Consider the following 660-nt stretch of genomic DNA (forward strand, 5'->3'; position numbering starts at 1 on the left):
ATAGTTAAATCAATTGTGTATAGATACGATTGAATTGGAGCCAAATTCGAAGGAAAGCGTTGCTTGAGGATTGAATTGGCCATAAACCTTCGAGGTAAGTGTTTGATCTAACTTTGGCTTGAGGGAATAGGATTAGGGTGTTGTTTGCTAATTGTTAAATGTTGAGTACGGTGTATAGGCATGGTGACGAGTATCTATACACCGGTGTCTAGCATGACCGTGGGTCCTTGTTTGTACTTATTCTGATGTTGTTATGACTCTTCCATGTTAATTGATAAATCCTAAGTAACGCGAAGAGTATGAGAATCGATTGTGAATTGTAAAGTCTTTGGAGCGTTGGCTCGAACATTAAAAAGACTATTGAATAAGAAATGAAAGAAATGGGAAGAAATATGATTAATCCCTTGCCGGGATGGTTTGAGTATATTGATTTTCTCCCTTGCCGGAATGTGAAGGTTATTGTTGTTGCTCCCTTGCCGGGAATTAGCTGTTTACTTGTGTTTTTCCCTTGCCGGGACGTTTCTTATTATCTGTCTATCCCCTCGCCCCGTTTGGTTGTGATTGTTGTTTGGGTGAGGAAGAGTGATAAAGCACGAAGGGTCATTCCGTGCCATGTTTTGATTATATTTGCACGAAGGGTCATTCCGTGCCATGTTTTGA

Source organism: Nicotiana attenuata, unplaced genomic scaffold, assembly GCF_001879085.1.
Source record: "Nicotiana attenuata strain UT unplaced genomic scaffold, NIATTr2, whole genome shotgun sequence".
Lineage (NCBI taxonomy): Eukaryota > Viridiplantae > Streptophyta > Magnoliopsida > Solanales > Solanaceae > Nicotiana > Nicotiana attenuata.